At 46.9% G+C, this 19,488-nt stretch overlaps 1 pseudogene; it reads left to right on the forward strand.

Annotated features, from left to right (window-relative positions):
- Positions 1-4,881: 4,881 nt before the first annotated feature.
- Positions 4,882-5,166, forward strand: LOC109444887 (acylphosphatase-1; annotated as a pseudogene).
- Positions 5,167-19,488: the final 14,322 nt, after the last annotated feature.

Genomic DNA, 19,488 nt, shown 5'->3' on the forward strand with positions numbered 1-19,488 from the left:
TATTCTTCTTACCCCAGACCTGTTTCACTCATTTCTATTACCTGCCTCAACATAGTAGACATTTGGGGTTGTGACCTCTTGCTCTGTTTCCATAACCCTTTGGCTCCCCTCAGACCGTGAACTTAGATTGGAGCATTCCCTGCATAGGGCCTGGCGCAGAGCACAGGAACAGTAGGAATGGCTGAATGAGTGAATATAAGCCAGAGCAGAAGGAAACTACAGGGAGTAATGAGACCAAGTGGAGCGAACCTGGGTGTTAGGAGAAGAGAAAGCCTTCCCTAGGAATGGGAGCACTGCATTTTACACTCTTCAGGGATTAGTTAAGAACAGATAATTGAGTGTACCAAACACTTTGTATTTTGTCTCATTAGCTCCTGTGATGCTTGCCATGCTTAAAGCTGGGGGTGGTGAGTAGATTAATCCCATAGAACTGGTTTAATAAATAGAAATCCACTTTTAAATGTCTCCCAAGGATGGAAATCCTCTTTGCTGTGTCCTGGCTTCCAAAAGCGGCCTGGGATGCTACTGCCACCTGGTGGTAATGAGTACATATTGCAGGAAGAGCATTCTAAAAGGAAAACAGCCAGAGCAAAACAGAAATTTTCAAGAACCTGGACCCGCCTCCCAGGAAGAAACAACCTTGACAAAGGGAAGGTACAAAGTAGGGCAGAAATGACTGGTTTGAAAGAGGAATTATATTTAGTGTAATTCAAATCACAATTACTGAGTATTTGAGGTGCCCGAGTTGGGCTAAATCTGCCCCAACTCCCAAACGTTCTTAACTATAATCAAGAGGGAGATAAATAACTAATTTTAATGCAAGGCTGACTGAGGTCCAAATCCATAACTGTCAAATTCTCTGAATGTGTATGTTCTAGCTCAGCTTGAATTAACACAATAGCTGATAATATAAGCCCGACTTCGAGCAAAGGGCTTTCTTTATCTTTTACCTCTAGTAAATCTTTACAACAACCTTTTAAAGTAAGCACTATTATTATCCCATTCTGCAAATGACAAAACTGAGGCTCAAAGAGGTGAAGTCATGTGCCCATGGTCAAAGAGTGTGTGAGTGGCAGAGAAAAGATTCAGATCTGGCTTAGGTCTTTTGCCATTTCTTTACAGTCTCCTGCCTGCTCTAGACCCAAAGCGGCCTCTTTGAGATTCCAGGACCCACCTGAAATAAGCATCTCCCCTCCCTGTAATCTCTGCAGGTCTCTGGAGGGACCAGATAAGCACAAAGAAAAGTGTTAGGCCTGCCCACCTCATGCCTCCCTGTACCCCCTGGTCCTTGGCCTCTATTCCTCAATGCCCTCGCCCTCTGGAAGTGCTCTCAGGCCCTGTCTGCCTGTCCTGATCCTAGAGCTCCAACCCTCCATCATCTCCACGCCACGTCCACAGACCATCTGGGCAATGTGGAGCCTTGTTTGCTGACTGGCAAGTTCTCAGTATGGGCCTCTGCTCCCCAGAGAGAAACACAAAACCATAATTGTCCCCAGATTGCCTTGTGTTCTTTGTGGAAAGAAACAATACACAGCCTTTGTGTTTAAAAGAAAAATTACTGAAACAAAAAATTTCCAGTTCACACACTTTTGAATTGACAGGAAAAAAAGCAAACATTATTTCCCAAATCTATGTTCACTGGGAAGCCTCCTTTTATTATATTTATGCAAAAACATGAGCCAAAGCTCATCCTACGCCCCTATAAAGCACGTTCGATAATAAAATGCAAACGCTGTTTGCAAAGAATTACAGAGGATCAAATTCTGGCCTATTGTGAGGAGTAGTTTAAAATTAAGAGTTTTGAGCTTCATGTATCCCAATTTTATTTTGCAATAATCCATGTCTTTAACTTACCCTGTTTATATTTGCTCCGAATAATGTAGCCAAAAATCCACTGAACAGTGATTGTGAAAAGGGTAACTCATTATCTGCTTTCGCCCAGAAACAACAGTGGAAGAAAGGAAGGTGTTTGCTCGTGCTCCCAGAATTCTTTGGAAATATTTGCTTTCAGACATTTTGTAATATTGTGCAGTGTGCACATTTCTGCATGGGAGCTTTGCAATTTTAGAAAGATACTAAAAGGAGCAGAAAGGAGAGTAAAGAAGGTTTGTACCCATAGCCCAGGTCACAGAGGAGCCTATTCTGCATACCCACCTGAGGAATTCTGGGACATTGTCATGGCTCTCTTGGGAGCATTTACATGAAGGGCCCACAAGGAGGATTTGGGGTGGTTGCTGGAGGGATCTCACACACTATGGGGACTCAGAGATGCTGAGTCACTTTCCCCAAGTCACCCAGGAAGCAGGTGTCATGGCCATGAAAGGAATATGGAAAGCCAACCCCCAGTGTTGAAGAGAATACTCTGGGGAGGGTGGTGGTTGCAAGAAAACCACCCTAAGCCAAAGGATTCAATAAGTATATGGCTCACTGTGACAGTAAGCAGACAGCAGCTTCCTCAGTGCCATCAAGAACCCTGGTCACCAGAGCAGGAGAGGACATGAGACAGAGTCCAGCCCCTGTGCCTACTGGTCACTCCCTAGAGACTGAGCCCCAATCCTCTCCAGTTTCTACACAAATCCTCTGCAACTTATGGATCACAGAGGCTTTCAGATGTTCTCCACGACTGGCTCCTTTGGGGTTTGCATTGCCACCTGGGCTGCCACCTGCATTTCTGTTCCTCCATCTCTGCGTGCCCTTCTCTTTCTTCTCCTTCCTTCATCCATCTTGCTCACTGTTCCTCTTCCCAATACTGCCAAAAGTCACATTAAAACTCTCTGACCTTTATGTAGCATGCTTTGCTCTTTCCAGAGCACTTTTTCTTACACGAATGCTTCTTAAACTGGGGTACACACATCCCTGGCAGCTCCCAGCCATGGGCCAGGGAGCTTGTAGAGCCACGGCATTAGAATTACCCAATGGTAAATAACTTAAAATGCTGTCTTTGTGTTAAAAGAAACAACATGGATATATTATGGAGCAGAATGCAAAATGCACATAAATTTTTAAGCTACACTAAGACTTCAAATAAATTGCAAGCTCGTGGTGGGCTTCTTTAAGCTACACCCTCAAACCCCCAGGGTACCTGTTTACTCTCTCTGCCATTAGGTTTCACGTTGGCGGAAAACTTGGAGATGCTCTGGCTGACTTTATCACTTGAAATCCTCACAACAGCCCTCTAAAAAAGCCAGGCAGTTTTAGAGATGGAGGAATAGGGACGCAGATGCTGACTCACTTGCCCCATGTCACACAGCAAGCAGGTGTCAGCGCCTAAACACTGTCCAGGTATTTTAACTCCAAGCCCAGTGCTCATTCCACACCAAGCTGCTGCCAGGTGCCTCAAGCCGCGGGGGCAAAAGGCCCTAGAGACAGAAAGTAGTGGACCCAGGGCTTGGGAGAACGCTTTGCGATTCTATAAAGTCCTCCCCCATGACAAGGGGTTTCTAAACTCATAGGCAAACAGAGGCTTCAGCCTGGGAAGAGTAGACCCAGGTGGTTACAATTCTGACATCACCCAGATAAACCGCTGTCAACCCTGGATCCAGGCTCAGAAGCTGTGGGCAGAGTCTGCAGTTCTGCCCCCAGTTCTTTCTGGTAAGACTCAAAAGACAAGGGGCAGGCATATGGGGCAGGCACAGGTGGCCCTGGCCTCTTTCTCAATGCCCAGAGCTGTCAGGGCAGGTGGTCCAGCTCCCAGGCCTCTGGGCCCAGCAGGACTCTGAAGTCAAATGCTAAATGGTTGGCTGGAGGCAGGATTTGAATCCAGGTCAGGCTGACTCCCAAACCCTCACCTTTCCCATGTGGCCACGCTGCCTGAGGTTATGAAAGGAGTCCCATCCAGGGGTGAGGAGGCCTGAGTTCTAGCTTCTCCAAAAGGAGCTGAATGACTTGGGTCAGAGCCTTCACCACGCTGGTCCTACTGCACTGGGGGTCCTTCTAGCATCCAGGAGTTCCAGAGCCAGAGCTACCTGAGTTCAAATTCCAGTTCTCCCATTCACCAGCTAGCTGGTCTTAGGCACATTACATATTTCCCATGCCTGTGCCTCAGTTGCCTCATCTGTAAATGGGGATATGATTCACGCCTAGCTCATAGGATTGCTATAAGGATTAAATGAGTTAATTCAGGCTGGGCCCTTAGAAGAGAGCACACTACAGAGCAGTGCTCAATACGGTGAGGTGTTATTGTATAAAAATAAGCGTACAGGGAGCCAATTGGTGACCCCAAGAACCCCCCACCCTTGCAGTAGTGCGTCTGATTGGTGGGGGGTATGGGAACACACAGGCCACCCTTTTTCCTGATTCCTGCTGTGTCAGACTTAAACAGCTGCCCTAGAATTTGTTTACAACTGGTGGCAAAAGGGAGTCATCTGCCACTTCCTTGTCTTCCCAAGGCCCAAGGCTTGGGTGGGAAAAGTTTTTATAAGAAATCACCAGGGCCCCTCCCAGGTGCCTTTCCCATCATGCCCCAGATGCTCAACCCCTGAGTCCCATGGCTGGCATTCCTTCAACAACTATGCATTGAGCATCTACTCTGGGCCAGGCATTGGCTGGGGCACAGGGGATATCACAGTGAGCAAATCCAGACACAGTCCCTGGGTGCCTAGAAGATAGACACTAAACAACCCACAGTGAAATGACAGGTAGTGAGTGATCAGTACTAGGAGGGAAAGCAAGCCAGAGAAAGGGGATCGTGAGGGGAGAGGTGTTTTAGATAAGGTGGTGCCGTAAGGCCTGTCTGAGAAAGAGACAGATTTATCGTGTATAAATAATACTTGACCACTCTAAGTTGCTAGGCCTGGCGCTTTTCTCGGTCAGCTAACCACCGACATGATGGTCCCCTCTGTGAGCCTGGAGGCCTGTGAGTAGGACCAGGAGGACGTGAGCATGTCAGGAGGGGACACCCTGCAGTCAGTGGATTATAGAATTTGGGGGAAGGTTCTAGGGGTGTTTTCCTACAAGTACACTCAGGGTGAGCATAAAAATCTGGGCTTAGTAGAAGGGTCCTGAGCACTGATGAGGGCACAGTACAAGGACAGTCGCAAGGCCCCATCTCCACGCGCGTCCCATGCAGAAATGGCTCGAGGCTAGAGGACGTCCCACATAGCAAACTTCCAAAAGGAGAAAATTAGTTATAATTTGAATTTCTCAGCTTTCTAAATGGTGAAATAATGGCCTGAATTTAAATCTTCCAAGGTAAACTCGGTGGTTTTGTTTTCTACTGTTCGTAGAGCTAGAACTAGTCTGTGTTCAACATTAGAATTTATCAGTAAGTTATTTTAGTGTCAGTTGTTTGAATGTTACTGTATATTGCATGTCTTGATAGAAGGATTACAACCGCACACAATTCCAATAAAAAATACACATCAGAACCTTAAAAATAAAATGTATATTATAATATTAGAAACAATATTTATTAACAAGTAAAGAAGCAAACTATAAGGTCAGCTGAGTGAAGAACATTTCTGGTAAAGGCAACGGCACGTGCAAAGGCCCCGAGAATGGAACAAGCTAAGGACTTCGAATTTCATTCTCACTGTGAGAAGGTAGATTGCTCTTCAGAGTAGACAAAATAGTAGATGCTGATTATGCCTATTAAATTCAAACATGCGAATCCAGGAATCCAGAGGGTTTACCCACCTTGTCCAAGGTCACTCACCATCCGAAAGACCCTTCTAACTTTATTGAGACCGAAAAAACAATAGACTACATAGGAGCCCCATGCATATTAAAAAGCCCTGTTTTCATTAACAGAAAGGGAAAAAAACATGAATGAACACAGCCTCCTCCTCATACTGAACAGTTGTATTTAATGTACAGATCACAGAGGCAGGTAACTCATACACGCTTAGTAGCAAATGGAAAGATCAAAGCAAAATAAGTTAAAAAGAGACACAGCAAAGAGGAAACTGCTTGTCCTAACCAGCCTTTTCAAACTGCTTCAGGGCACCCTCGAGGGTCCTGTGAAATGCCAGGCTCACGCTTGTTGGTATTTCTGACGCAGGCATGGCCTCGCCAAGGGTGTCCACAGGTTCTCAGATGCCTCCTGGGATTCAGAGGCTCACGAGCTGAGATGGCATGAAGCTCGTGCCCGGGGCTGGGCATCCTGCTAGATGCTTTACCGCATTGCCTCCTTTCATTCCCCAAAATGTAGGGATTATTTTCCCCATTTTACAGATAAGAACACTGAGTGCTGGAGAAATTAAAAACAACTTGCTAAAGGTAGGAAGTTTAATTTGAATCCTGGCCAATTCAGGAGATTTGTAAGATCTTGGTTAAGAGTAAACAGATTGGCCCTGAGATGGGAGATTGTATTCGGTTGGTGCAAAAGTCATTGCGGTTTAAAAGGTTAAAATTGCAAAAACCACCATTACTTTTGCACCGACCTAATAAATGACGAGGCCACGCTTGGAAGAGAGGAAGGAATAGAGAAGCAACATTTGTTGAGGCACAGACGAGGCATCTCTCTCCCGTGTCTCATTCAATCCTCCTGATTACCCTGCAGGACAACGATTGTGAGTCCTACATTCAAAATGAGGACACCGATGGACCTGCCCAAGGTCACCAGCTAGTAGCAGAGCCCAGATTTCCAGACAGGTGCGTTTGGCGCCACAGCCGACAGCTGCTACCACACCTGGTCATGGCACCTGGGGTGGCGGGATCAACCTGTCCTGGGAATCACAGCACCTGGAATGTGACCCCAGCTTTTCCAGTGACTTGCTGTGTGACCTTGGGCCCATCACTCCCCTCTCTGGGTCTCAGTTTCCTTGTCCATGAAATGAGGAGATGGGTGGGATAAACTCCAAGGTCCCCTTGAGAGTAAGACCCTGAGTTTGTTTATGAGAGTCAAAAAGCCACACGCAGGGCAAGACTGGTCTTTTGCTGACTCCTCCTGCCTTGGGCAGCAGAGGAGACAGAGGAGCAAATCCCGGCTTCCATGTCTGTGTGCTGCTCTCACCCTGACCCGTCTACCTCCCAGCTTATGGAGCTGTGACCCTCGACCATCAGAGATCTGCCTTCATCTCTGCCTCCTCCCTCCCCTCTCCCTATCCCCCATGTCTGCTCTGCACCAAACCCAGTGCCCTCTGTCTCATTAGCAACTCCTACATGGGCCCCCTCGTCTACACCCTGTCTTAGCTCAGACCCTCTCCATCTCTGCCACAAGCCATGCAGAGCCTGTGCCTGGTCCCCTGGCCCCAGTTTCTTCCATGAGAATGGCCAGAGAGATCTTTGTTGGAACAGATCTTTTGCCAGCTCCAAACTCACGAATCTCTCCCAAAGGCCTACAGGATAAATCCCTTAGCATAATATTTGACATTCAAAACCCTTCAAGACCTGGTCCTAATCAGCCCTCATCAATTAATTCCCATTTACCACCCTCCTTCTCCTAACTCCCACCTACATGTCCGTCACGCATCCTGCTTTTCCACCTAACTGCTGATACATGCTGTTCTTCCAGTCTGGAATTTCCCGGCCTCCCGGCCTTTCCACTCTCCACCCTGACCTAGTTCAAATGCCTTCCTCCCAAATAGCCCAAAGAGGTCACAATCCTTCCCATCTCTCCATTCCCATGAGTCTTTTCATGGCACTTGGTACAGACTATGATTTACGTGATTAGGTATCTCCAGTGCCCAGCCCCCATCCTGACATACGGAATGGATGTAGATGCATATTTGATGGATGAATGGAAGTCTGACATCTCATTCTCTCATGTCCCAGGGATTTGTTTTCTTCTAGAATGTCAAGTTACCCAAGAAAGCTCTGTCACCCGGAGCACTACTGCTCACATACGCAATGCCTCCCAATGTCCCCTTCACCCTCGTCCAGGTATCCTGCCAGCGTGGTGCCCAGAATGTTCTCTCTCTCTCTCTCTCTCTCTCTCTCTCTCTCTCTCTCCCTCTCTCTTTCTCTCTCTCAGTGTCCTCCTCCACTGGCCTGTGAGGACACTAAGCCCCTCCTCTCCCTTGTCCACCTTGAACCCTAGAGCCCTGGGTCCAGCGTCAGGTCAGAGAGGGACAAGATGAAAGATGCATCATAGAAGGATGTGAGAAGTTACCATAACTAGCTCCTTGAGACACGCACATCAGTGTTTTAGGAGCGAGGTACAACCAAAAAAAGATCAAAATATGTGACAATCCATCCAAAAGTGAAAGCCCGTACAGCACATAAAATGGCAAAGCAGTGCTGACAGATGACCGTGGGGTACTGTACAGGGAGAAGCTCGGGGGGAATCTGGTTGTATAATCTGACTCCATCCTAGCAAACAGAAAAGGTCTGAACGGGTACACACCAAATGTTATGGCGTCTATTTCTGGACGGTGGAGATTATGGGTTATTTTTACATATGTCTTCAAACTTTTATACTATCTGACTTTTTTTGCAAAGAGCATGAATTTTTATGTTCAGAGAAACAATAATGCTATTTCCATATTGAACGAAGAGGATGAGGAAGAGGGCAGAGAGAAAAGGAGGAAGAAAAGCTAAATTAGAAATAGATGAAGACAGATAATTGCCGCCAAAAGACCTCTGAACTTCTCCCAACCCCCACGAGATGCCCACTGCCCAGGAAAGACGCCCTGATCATGGTTTCAGAGCTCACCCCAGACCCCAATCTCCTGCCTCCAGCCTAATCCTCCAGGAACCCGGTTCCTATGGCACCTAACGCTCTGCTCCACCCCAGGATTACAACCCCATCCGTCCTGCCATCCTGCCGTCCTGCCTTTGGCCGAGAGGTCAGAGAGGGCATCAGGACTGTTGATTCCACCAACCCCTTTTGTTCATCTTACTCTGAACAAAACACAAGGGCAGGAAACCTAATGCCTTCCCTTGGTGCCCATGAGGAAAGACTCAGGCAGAGACACTGCACCAGAGGCCAGCATGGCACCGTCTGAAGACGTGTTCCTTTAAGGCACAAGATAGGAAGCCACAATGGAGAATTTGAATTGGTTAAAGTCTGGATGTGAATCTCCAAACAGAAAAACTGCAGGTCCTGGCCCCTCTCCCTAGTGTCAGGACTGCCTTGACCTGGTTATTTAACTTCTCTGTGCCTCTGTTTCATCACCTGTACAATGGGAATAATAAGAATACAGACGTCACAAGAGTAGTGAGAAGACTGAACCAGATAACATATGCAAAGCCCTTGGCATAGACCTGGCACACAGTAGGCACTCAATAGGTAATAGCTTTAATTATTGTTGGCAGAATTGTTCTAATCCTGCAGCAAGTAAGTCATACACATGCCGGGACCATTGGCCGTCCCGCTAACAGGAACCCGGTGTGTTCTCATCGGTTACCATCAGGAGGCTGGAAACGCCTGAGGGATTCTGACGGAGGGAAAATCAATTGGGGTTCATGCACGGGGGAAAGAACTGCATTTGTCAGGGGAGGATTGTTGCACAAGAGAAATATGAAGGGCTCCTTTCAGCTCATCCTCTTTCCTCCTGGAGACCATCTAGCCTTATTAAAAACACAATAAGGAGCATGGCTCCTGCCTCCATCATGTCTAGTTGGGAAGCAGACACCAAGGCAAAACAGAAGTAGGAAGGAAGGCATCTGTCTGTGGGTGCCGAGGCCTCAGGACGTCTCTAAGGAGCTACATGGAGAGAAGCCCATGTGTGTGGTGAGCAGCAAGAGCACTCCCGCCAGGAGTCAGCCCCTCATGTCCTCTAGTCAATGAGATGTGACAGGGCACAAATAAACCCAGGTTGTGTCAACCCGTCATGTCACTCTTCTGCTGAAAAGTCGTCGGGGGTGCCCTGCTGCCTGCCTGATGGCCTCCAAAGGCCTGAACACAGCACCCAAATCCTTCCCAGATCAGCCATAACTGACCTTCTCCATCTCATCTCAGGCCCATTCCGCCTCCTTTCCCGTCACTCTGCCTCCTCTATTCCAACCCTGCCGAACGCCGACTCCTGCACGCCTCTGCGTCTTTGCCCATGCTGGACTCTTCTCCACATGACACACTTCGACACCTCCTTTGACACCCTGTTCAAACGCCTACTCCTACACCTGTCTTCTCAAGCAACCCCAGGAATTATGGTCTCTTTTACCTGTGTGTTTCCAGAACACTGGATGCAGATGTTTATTTCAGTGCTTATACACTATTTCATCTATTGTGAGCTCTCTGAGGGCAAGGTTTATGTCCTATTAATATCTTAATAATATAATAGTACCTGGCACACAGTAGGGGTTCGGTAAATGTTTGTCTAATAAAATACAGAGAGACAATAAATATAAGAAAAGTGCTCAACCTCCTTAGTAATAAGGGAAATGCAAACTGTAACTAAAATAAAATGAGATGACATCTTCACCCATTGGAGTAGCAAAAATTGTAAAAGATTGATACTATTCAGTTCTGATGATGGTGGACTGGTGGGAAGGTTACTGCTACAATCTTTCGGAAAGAACTATAACTTCATCTGCTAACAGATGTGTACATCTGGTGACTCTTTAATATCACTATTATGAAATTATCCTATAGAAATAAAAGCACCAGCATGTAAGATGTGTTAGTTACCTATTGCTACATAACAAATTGCCCCAAAGCTTAGCACTTTGAAACAACACACACGTATTATCTCATAGTTTCTGTGGGTCGGGAATCCAGGCACTGCCTAGCTGGGCCCTCAGGCTCAGGGTCTCCCACGGGCTGCAATCAAGGTGCCTGCTGGGGGCAGTCATCCGAAGGCTTGACTGTGCAAGGATCTGTGTTCAAGCTCAGTTATGTATTGTTGGCAAGATTCAGTTCTTCCAGGGTTTATAGGCCTCGGTCCTTAGTTCCTTACTAGTGGTTGACCAGAGACCACCCTCAGTTCCTTGCCAGGCGGCCCTCTCTATCAGAGCAAGCACAGGACAAGAACCAGAGAGAATACCAAGAAGGCAGAAGTTACAGTCTTTTGTGACCTAATCATGGAAGTAACATCCTATTAATTGTGCCACATTCTAGTAATTAGAAGCAAGTCACTAGGTCCAGCTCACACCCAAGGGGAAAAGAACCCACAAGGGCATAAATACAAGAGGTGGGGGTCATTGGGAGCCTTGTCAAAACTGTCTACCACTGTGTGTGTGTGTGTGTGTGTGTGTGTGTGAATCATGAAGAAAACTATGAAAAGAACCCTCCAAACCCTTCACAGGGGTCACTGTGTAGAGGGACAGGATTAGAGAGGTAGAAAAAGTAGGAGGAGCAAATTCTTGACTTTTTAAAATAAATCCCTATTTTGTTTGACTTTTTAAATAAGTTAGCATTTGTTGTGGAAGTTAAAAATTCAATAAATAGTAATAAGAGGTAATCAATGACCAAAGTGTCATAGGAATTGAAAAGGGGAAAATCCATCCTGGTTTGGAGAGAGAAGGGTAGAAAATCAGGAAAGGCTTCATGGAAGAGACAGTGTTTGAAGTGAGTCTTGAAAGATGAGCTGGGTCGGGACGTGCAGAAATGACAGGAATGACATGGGAAGGGAAGAGGACACCAGAAGGCAAGTTAACTGTTCCAGGGCCAAACAGTGGGTGAGGTGTAGACACGACGCAGGTCCTCAGCCAAGGCACCCAGGCCAACCTGGCACGTGCCTACCTGGCTTTCTCTATCCCTAAATCAGAGGGGCTGCAGAACGGCATACTGAAGAACTGAACCCCAGGGCCTCTCACAGAGGCTTTTAGACTTTTGTACCTGCTCAAACTACTTCCAAACTCCACAGTCACAAGCACCAGTCCCGTGCTAAGAGGTCCCTGGGCCAGGGCCATGAGGACCTCAAAGCCTGTACAACTGAGTGTCCCCAGAAGGACACAGCAAGGGGAGGAGAAGTGCCAATACTGCCTCTCCCCATGCCTCCACTTAGGGGGACCCTCCACTGGTCTCAGAGAGTCCACATTCTCGTTCTGTGGAGCAAACCCCTTTGATCTCCCTGGCTATTAACTTCATTAACCTCCTCCAGGGAGAACAGGCTCCATTGGCACCATAGGACGTGCTGGCCCTTGCTCAGTGGTCCCGTCAACCACAGGGAAATAGGAACCACGGGGCTAGACCCAGGAAACGGGTTGTGGTTAGTACGTAAATGTACACCACAAGAAAATCAGTCCTTCAAAGACTCTCCCTGATCAGCTGCTCTGGGACATGCCCACGCTGGGCCCAGAGGAAGGGGAGAGGCGGAGGCCCAGGTCTCTGCCCAGTGCAGCTCTGGGCCAAGTGCGGGTCCAGAAACCTGCATTAGACCATTCCTAGCAGGACGTGTGGCTCATAAGGGAGGTGGGGAATCAAGGACGGTGTCACAAAGAGGAGGAGACAAGTGGACTGGGTTTTGAAGAGTGAGTAGGAGTTTGATGGAAAGAAAGCACAGACACTTCAAGCAGGGGAAACAGCAGTGGCAAAGACGAGGCACCTGGACTGGCAGGTCAGTGGAACTTGAAGGAGGAGACGGAGAGGGGGAGGGGCCGGAATGGCAGGCTGTGAACGAGGAAAGGTAGGCGAGGACCGTTCTTAAGGCAAAGCACGACAAGCTTTCTTGACTATCACCTTGGAGCTTGGGGCTCATTAAAGATGATTTTTAAGAAGTGGAGCCTCTGGAACGAGATATGGAGGTGGGTGAAGAAGGCAAGACAAGGCAGGGAAGAGACTTTTACTTATATCCTTCAGGTTTTTTTAAATAACAAGTCTATATACTGTTACAATACATTGTTTAGTATTTCAGACTTTCTTTCTTGGCTAGGATCACAAATCACTGACAATAGCTGCCATTTGCTGAGGATTTACTCTAAGGGCTTTATGCACATTATCTTGCTTAATCCTCACACGACCCTCTGAGAAGGTACTATGATCCCCAATTCCCAAACGAGACACTGAAGGACCGGGAGAGCAAATGACGTTGAAGGTCTCATACACACACACAAATAGGTGAATGAGCCAGAAATTGAACCTGGGTCTGCTGGCCCCAAGCCCATACTCTAACACTCCACCCCACAGCCCCCTTAGTAGCACACATGACAGGAAGGCAAGTTCATCGCTTTCACAGATGCTGTGAGTCTAGGAGACGGAGCAAATACTCAGGACAGTAGAGCTGGATTCAAGCCACCTGGATAGGCTTGTGCCCTGGGCATGGGGCCAGTATCCCAGGATGGAATATACCAGGCACAGACGTGATGTGCTGGACTTGGGAGCAGGGTCTTGCCCAAGGACAGGTGGGAGATGTGTGTCCCACCTGGGACTCGTGTACCCTGCTGATCCCAGAGGCTTGTCCCTGCCCTCCTAGGCCCTGGGCCAGGACACTCAGGCTAAGAAACCTCATCCCAGTGGAGGCAGGGGGCAGATAGTTGACTGGGGATGAACTCCAGGCTGACTTCAGCCCACTGCCTCCGGGGACTGTTGGGCTCCCTGTCTCTTCTGCCCTTATCGCCCTCCCTGCTGGTGGCCCTAAAGAAGCAGGGGCCCAGCCCTGAACCATCCGGACCAAGAGACAAGGCTGAGACAAGGTTGGGCTGTTGGGGAGGTAGAAAAACCCACTGTGTGACCTCAGGGACTTGTCCTAGGACAGTGGTTTTTCACTTCTTTTAAGCTGCACACACTTCTTTCAATTGAATCTTATCTAGAACCCAATATGTAAACTAGATAAGGTAGGAAGAAAGGAAGGTTGTCCCCAACCCCCGGGGTCCCCAAGAGGTCTGAAGGGGTCAGCTGAACACAGTGTGAAACCCACTGAGCGAGATCACATTGAAAGTCCCCCAGCTCAGAAATGCTATGACCCTATAATTCCTAGAAAACTCTAACACACATTGAGCACTAACTGTGCACCAGACACTAAGATAAGGACTTTACACAAATTCTCTCATTTAATCCTCATCATAAAATCCTCATCATAATGTAGGTTCCATCACATGGCAGAGACTGCACCAAACGCTATTCTCTCTTTCCTCTAATTAGACTTGAAGCCAGACACATGGATAGACTACATTTCCCAGCTACCTTTGCAGTGAGGTAAGGCCATGTGACCAAGTTCTGTCCAATAGCATGTGAGAAAGAGTGATGTGTGCCATTTCCAGGCCAGGTTAAGGGAGGAAGTGAGCTCCCCATACTCTATTAACCTCCAGCTGTCTGTCAGAGATGGGACCACCAAAGTGACTGTAGAAGCCTGGTGTTGAAATGGTGGATTTGGGTCCCTGAATTTACCCAGTGTGGTAGCGCCCTCTGTTGACCTAGAGCCCCTAGGTGGGGACCTGAGAAACAAATTTCTATTCCATTTTAGCCATCTCAGTATAGATGTCTGTGTGACAGCCTTTCATATCCTTATTTCTCAGCAGAGGAAGGTGAAAGAGATTAATTTTCCAAGATCACCCAACTAGTGACAGAATCTGGAGCCATTCAGATTCTGGTTTGAGTGATTCTAAAGTCCCTGCACTCAAACCATGACACCTCCCAGATGTTATAAAATTAATAATGCCAAAACTTGGAGCAACCAAGATGTCCTTCAGTTGGTGAATGAATATGTAAACTGTGGTACATCCAGACAATGGAATATTATTCAGTGATTGGAGAAATGAGCTATCAAGCCACGAAAAGACATGGAGGAACCTTAAATGCATATTACTAAGTGAAGGACGCCAATCTGAAAAGGGTATGTACTATATGATTCCAACTACATGACATTCCAGAAAGGGTACATCTACGGGGACAGTAGTTGCCAGGTGTTCAGGGGAAGAGAGGGAGGGAGGGATGAATCATGGACCATAGAGGATTTTTAGGGCAGTGATACTGTAATGGTGACATTTGTCAAAACCCACAGAATTTACAACACAAAGAGTCAACCCTAATGTAAACTAAGGACTTTAGTTAATAATAACGTATCAATATTGGTTCATCAACTATAGTCTATGTACCACACTTGCTCATACAGATGTAAATAACAGGGGAAATTTGGGGAGCAGGTATACGGGAACTCTCTATACTTTCTGATCAATTTTTCTGTAAACCTAAACCTTCTCTAAAAATAAAATATGAATTTAAATACATGTGCACACAACTTCAAGAAAAATTCATGTAGGAAAAGAATATTTTGCCACGTGCCATGCACTTTGGTCAGCACTCATGTAATCTTCCCACTGATCTATGGTGTAGATACTGTTACTATCCCATTTTTTCCAATGAGGAAATTAAGGTACAGAGAGGCCAAGTAACTTGCCCAAGCCAGGACAAAACTCCCATCTATTTGGCTTCTCACCACCCTCTCTCCCCAAGACCTGCTCCTTCCACCTTCCATGAATAGTTGCCCTCACCAGGCAGGGTGCCAGGTCCCCAGCCCAGAAGAGCCTGCAGGTTACAGTGTACCAGGCCCCTTTTCATGGGAGCCATGTTGATGAAGGCTCACAACCGCCCAGTGAGGGAGGCTCCAAGGTCACCCATCCAACCAGACCTCCAGACTCCCTGCGCAGTGCTCCTGCCCCTGCAAGCACCTGCTCAGAATAGATCAGTCCTGGAGATCCAAAATGGCTGAGGAGATAAACACTGCTTCCTTCCATGAACAAATTAAAATTACAAATAATTATAGAGCAATCAACCTGGAGAACCATCTGAAGTCTGGCCAAACAGAAATTTTATAACTAAGGATATAAAGAAGCCACGTCGAGACTGGTAGCGGGGTGGAGACATGAAACGGGCTCCGAGTGGCAGTTGAAAACTGGGAGGGATATCTCAGCCATGGAGGTTCCCCCTGGAGAAGGGAGAGACCCCAGCCCCACACCGACCTCCCTAGTCGGGAGTACTGGTGCCAGGAAGAGGAGCCCCCACATCTGGCTGTGAAAAACAGTGGGGATTCCAACCATCCAGGAGGGACAGAAGGCAATGGGAAACCCAGACATCCTCTTAAAGGACCCGCATAGACTCACTCACTCGCATGCACTCACCTCGGGCTCCAGCAGAAGCACAGTGACACGGGGTGCATCGGAGGCACACAGGGGGACAGACTGAGGTGTGTGACTTTAAGGCAAGAGCTGGAGGACAGTTGGCATTTTCCTTATATGGCGTTCTCCTCCCATGTAGCCAGCAGGCTGACGCCATCTTTCCTGTGTTGAGCCTTCCCCCTACGCTTATGGCCAAATCTGAATCTGATTGATCTAGTAAGCTCCGCTGCCGCGCCCTGGGACCCCACTCCACCCAACTCCCTCAAGGCCAGAGGCACTTTCTAGAGAGCATTGCACTCTTTCTTAGAAAATTATAAGAGTCCAACAGACCCAGGCGGGTCAGTGTACTCTGAGACTTTTACCAAGTAGTTTCAGGCTCAGCACTGGCACCAAAACAGAATTTATATTACCTGGTGACCACAACTCTTCCCACTAGTGACTTTCTGAGATCCTGTCTCACCCACTTGCATACCACACGAAGCTTTATCAATGGCTGAACCTTAAGGGAGTTGGCAGGTGGCAGCAGGCCTTGGGGTGTCCTGGCATTTTTTTTAATTAGTTTCAAGTGATGTCCTGGCATTTTGCAGAGCTAACCGAAGCCCAGTACTGGTGGTAGACATCCTTGGTACACAGTGTGGCCTCTTTCACATGCCACTAGGGTTAGCACAGACAGCGAACAACCACAAAACACTTTGTAGCTCTTACCAGGTAGTCTCCGGCCGCATACGCAGTGGGTAACCTGGGCCACAGGTAGTGGGTGAGCTGGGCCTGCACCGGAGTCCCTTGAAAGAGGCCCCACAACCAACATACTTGGAGGTTGGCTTTAGACCACAGCAGAGCACCACCCAATAAATATAGGGTGGTCTCATCAGGCACCAGAGCCCACTGGGACGAATCCCACTTAGTGGGGTAAGCCCCCCACACAGCAGCCTGTAAGCTGTGGATGTGACCAAACCCCACAGCCAATCAGCCTGAGGATCAATCCCACCCACTGACAGGCCAATAGCAACCAAGGCTCAATTATAACAGGAGGGCACACACAACCCATATAAGGGACACTCCTGGAGCACCTGGTGCAGGTGACCAGGGACACTGTGTCGCTGGACCCCAAGCGCACCTACTACACAAAGCCACCTGGCCAAGACTGGGGGATGTGGCAGATCTGCCTAATACATAGAAACAATTATTTTCAATGTAAATGGATTAAATTCTCCACTCAACAGAGGGCTGAATGGATTAAGAAAACAAGACTCTTACAACATATGCTGCCCACAAGAGACTCATTTCAGATTGAAAGACACACACAGACAGAAAGTAAAGGGATGGAAACAGATATTTCATGAAAATGGAAATGAAAAAACCAAAAACAAGCTGGGGTAGCAATACTTACACCAGACAAAATAGACTTTAGAACAAAGGCTATAACAAGAGATAAAGAAGGACCCACTAATCCAACTTCAGGGTTTTTATCTGAAGAAACCCAAACACTACTTCAAGGGGACTCGTGCATCCATATGTTCATTGCAGCATTGTTTACAATGGCCAAGACGTGGAGGCAGCCTGGGTGTCTGTCAGTAGAAGAATGGAATATTGCTCGGCCAGGGAAGGGAATAGGTTCTTGCCATCTGTGGCACCATGGATGGACCTGGAAGGTACTAATGCTGAGTGGAGTGTCAGAGAAAGTCAGATGAAATGCGATTTCACTTATATATGGAATCTAAAGAACAAAATAAACGAACAAATCAGAAATAAACTCATAAATGCAGAGAATATTTTGATGGTTGCCAGATGGAGGGGGCTTGGGGTGAGTGAAAAAAGGGGAAGGGATTAAGAAATACAAATTGGTTGTTACACAGTAGTCATGGGGATGTAGGATATAGCATAAGGAATATAGTTAATAATATTGTAATAATTAGGTATGGTGTCAGATGGGTACTAGATTTGTTGGGGTGATAGATGAGAGGGGGCTGGGGGCAAGGTGAAAAAAGGTGAAGGGATTAAGGAATACAAACTGATAGTTACAAAATAGCCAGGGGGGTGTAAAGTACAGCATAGGGAATATAGTCAATGATATGGTAATAACTATGTGTAGTGCCAGGTGAGTACTGGACTTGTCAGGGAGATCACTTCTTAAATTATACAAATGACTAACCACTATGCTGTATACCTGAAACTAATATAAAGTAATATTGAATGTCAACTGTAATTGAAAAATTTTTAAATGGGAGAAAAGTGAAGGGGAATAGAGGTTCAAATCTCCAGGTATAAAACAAATAAGTCATGGGGGTGTAATGTACAGCATGGGGAATATAGTCAATAATATTGTGATAGCATAGTACGGTGTCAGATGGTTGCTGAACTTATGGTGAGCACTTCTTTAGGTCTATAAATCTTGAATAACTATGGTGCACATCTGAAACTAATATAATGTTGTATGTTAACTATATTTTAATAAAAATCTTTTTTAAAAATGTTTTTAAAAGAATAAATCAGACCCAGTGCCACTGCACCCTGCTACACACACAGCCTTCAACTTTGTCATTTGACCCTCAAGCAGACAGGCTTTAGCTATCCAGGGGACATGACGCCCTTCAGCACTTACACAAGCTAGCATTTCTCACCAAGAACTGAGGGTCATTTGGGGACATTTTTTTCCTGGAGATTGTCTAGATCTCCTTCAAAATGCATAACCACACCTGCACATTAGCACAAGGCATCACTTTCCCTGCTCTCTGTAACCCCTGGAGGGGAACTGAAGGAATGTATCAAATTCTTAATTTAAGAAAAAATCCCTGGTGCCTGCATGCGGTGAAAGGGCCATTTCGTATATTGGAGATGTTAGGAAGAAAATGCTGCCTGGAAAAATTCTGATCTGAGTGCAGTTTCTGGGATGCAGGCCCTCCCAGTGAAAGAAATAGGACCGGAGGCAGCTTTGGCATGTAAAGGACATAAATACAGTCCAGGGACAGTGTGATGCCTGACTGTCAGGGTGGCCCATTACCTTAGACAGGGTGAGACCATTTGAAACCTACTGAGTTTTATTAAACATGCTGACTCCATCCCACTGGAAGTGACAGGGAAAGCACTGGAGCCCTGAGCACAGCCTCAAAAACTATCGATGCGTCTGAGAATAAGAGGCCCCCAGTTTGTAGTCCTCTTTCTGTGGAAGGGCCCACCAAGTCTCTGGGATCGGACAAGCCTCATCATTTCCTAGCTGTGTGGTCCTGAACATGTTAACATCTCTGAGCCCTCATTTCCTCCTCTGAAAGATTGACAGATAATTATACGATTCAATGAGATAATGCAGGTAAAGCACAGAGCACATTGAAACATTCGATAAACATTAGTGATGTTGTGATGGGGATGATTATTTAAGAGCTAGCCATGTTCCTACAGATTATCTCATCCCCTCCTCCCATTACACAGATGGGAAAATTGAGGCCCGGAGAGTGGAAGGCACTTGCCCAGGATCACACAGCAAGTTGGAAGATCTGGGACTAAAACATATGTCATTGTTTCTTAGGCCAGGACTTTCTCCACTGCACATACTAGTCACGTTTTGAGAGTATCTCAGAAATGTGTAGACTATTCCAACAGCTATGTAAGTTCTAC

Source organism: Rhinolophus sinicus, linkage group LG06, assembly GCF_036562045.2.
Source record: "Rhinolophus sinicus isolate RSC01 linkage group LG06, ASM3656204v1, whole genome shotgun sequence".
Taxonomy (NCBI): domain Eukaryota; kingdom Metazoa; phylum Chordata; class Mammalia; order Chiroptera; family Rhinolophidae; genus Rhinolophus; species Rhinolophus sinicus.